Source organism: Vitis riparia, unplaced genomic scaffold (assembly GCF_004353265.1).
Source record: "Vitis riparia cultivar Riparia Gloire de Montpellier isolate 1030 unplaced genomic scaffold, EGFV_Vit.rip_1.0 scaffold434_pilon_pilon, whole genome shotgun sequence".
NCBI lineage: Eukaryota > Viridiplantae > Streptophyta > Magnoliopsida > Vitales > Vitaceae > Vitis > Vitis riparia.
This window is the reverse complement of record NW_023269677.1, coordinates 147600-150228: the sequence shown is the minus strand read 5'-3', so window position 1 is coordinate 150228 and position 2629 is coordinate 147600.

Here is a 2629-nt window from a genome sequence, read left to right as displayed (position 1 = left end):
TATCATCAACAGCGTCTCAAAACAGGGGATTTCAAAGGCATTTTCTCAAGGGAAAAGATGAAGGGTCCAAATTTCGCAAGGTGAAAAGGCACCTTGCGAAAATTTGGCATTTCGCAAGGTGCCTAAATCCTCCTTGTGAAATTTCGCAAGGTGGTTTCTTCATGGTGAGAAATGGCAAAATTTCGCACCATGAGGAAAATCCCCTTGCGAAATTTCACAAGGAGAAATTCACCTTGCGAAATTTCGCAAGGAGAAATTCACCTTGCGAAATTTTCGCAAGGTTTGATGCAGTTGTCTTCCAAAGGCCATATCTTCCTCATTTCAGCTCCCAATCGTACACGGTTTGAAGCGTTGGATTCTTGACTTCCTGAAATTTGAAATGGTATATAGCATGTAGAAAATGGACTTCAGGAAGTGCCCCAAAAGTGCGAAAGAAGACTGCAGCTGCTGTCCTCTGTTCTCTTCACTCTATTCTCCTCTTTGCTTCTCTTTGCTTCTCTTTGTTTCTCTCCTTTGCTTGGCTTGTCTTAATGATCCAAAAAGCTGTCAAAACACTTAGGTGGTGTTTGTTTTTTTGGCTTTTTGCTGAAAGCAATTTAGTTTTAGAATTTAGGTTGTTTGTTTTTCTACTTTTTCATGACTTATTATAAACTTTTTACTAAATAGAAAAAGCCAAAATATGTAGCTTTTTCTAAATAGAAAAAATAACATATTGATTTTTTTATTTTTTAATACTTAATAGAAATAAAATACTACAAAAACAAACAACCTAATATTTAACACTATTAAGCATTAATGTTCTATTTAGAATTAAGTAAAAAAAACAAACACCACCTAAAACTAGCCACAAATATGATTAGAAGTCATTGCTAGGTCCTTAACATGCCAATTGGAATAAGAATGGAGAACTACTACACAAAAGTGCTTAAAACATAATGAATTAAAGGCGCAAAATAGCACTTTTTGGGTAGTAATCAACAAGCTCGTAAGAGATAACTAATGGATGTCTCCTTAGAGTCCAAAAGCTTACCAAGTGTTGGCTATTCTAGAAAATCCTACCTTCAAACCACCTCCCAAAGGCTCACAAGAGATAAACAAGTGCATCTCAATGGATGGAGATCACTTGCCTTACCAAGTGTTGGCCCAAGTGATTTAAAGGCGTTTTAAGTTAACTAAAAAGATAAAAACCATCAACGGGTCACACTTTCTCTTCATTAAAAACTAAAACAACAAAACTTCCAATTTATGCATGTGGAAACTTACTCGGCTTTCTTCACTCCAAGAGACAAAGAGCCTAGCCTCTCATCCTCTGAGGAAAAATCCTCAGAGTTTGATTGGCTAGAAAGAAAAATAACGAGAAAACAAAAATATATATGAAAAGCAGAGCAAGTGCTCTGTATTTTACTTCCTTGCAAAACTGTACAAAGGGATGCATCCGAGAGCAATCTCCCGACTCCTCTTTTTTAAGGAAAATTACAAACTATATATAAGAGGTTATTCACCCCTTTGTTCCTACTTAAAGACTAAGGAATCCTATGATAGGTGGGTTACAAGGAGAGTTTGGGGATTTAGACATCAAATATCTAAAGAAAAAAAATCTCAAAATGTCGGTCGGGAAGCTTTAGGAGAACACCGCGGCACTACGCAAAATGGCTATGAAATTTTCACAGCAAAAGGACAACATTTTCGCAGCCAAAGGCTGATTTCGCATCTGTGCAACATTCTGCCTTCAACTTGGAGTGATCTGCTTGCAATGGCTATAACTCCTTCATTTCAACTCCAAATTGTGCACCGTTTGAAGCATTGGATTATTGACTTCCTGAGCTTCGAAACGACATATATCATGGATAAATTAGACTTCAGAAAGTGCTCCAAAAGTGGCTTACACGACTGTCATCAAGAATGCTTCATGTTAGATTTCTCTTTGCTTCCCCTCCTTGCATTCCGGATTTGCTTATGGAAAAGGACTTCAAAGCTTCGGTTCTTCATGTTTTTGAGCTTTCCATTTGCTTTGCCATGGATTCCAAAGACTCTCCTCAATCTTGGATTGCTTTGGTGATCAAAAAGCTATCAAAACACCAAAACTTAACACAATTTGATTAGAATTGATTGCAAGGGTCCTTAGCATGCCAATTGAGTTAAAAGGTAATAACTACTACTCAAAAGTGTTTAAAAGAGTTAATTACAAGCTATGAAATAGCACTTTTTGAGTAGTAATTACTCCCCCAAACCAACATATTGTTAGTCCCTTAGCAATGAAGGAGAGAAAAATAAAATTAACAGTACTATAATTTACAACATCATGCTGATCAAAAAATAATTTTCAAGTGGCATGATGATCGACTCTCACATGGAACATTAAAGAAATAAAACTCAAACTTCAACAAGAGTTATCAAATAACTTGTCTAATCACAATTCATAAAGAGAAGGCATTATGCAAATTTAAGCTTTAAAAGAGTTTCCACTCCCAAAGGGTCAAACCTTACTATTACACAAAAATCTAAGTGTTATTTATTAGTTTCCGAATATAGTATGTTGAACTAATCTCTCCCCCCAACCTAGTTCTTTTTCAAAGCTTAGCAAATTGATCAACCTCCAATAGGCTAGGAACGCACCTCTTGGTTCACA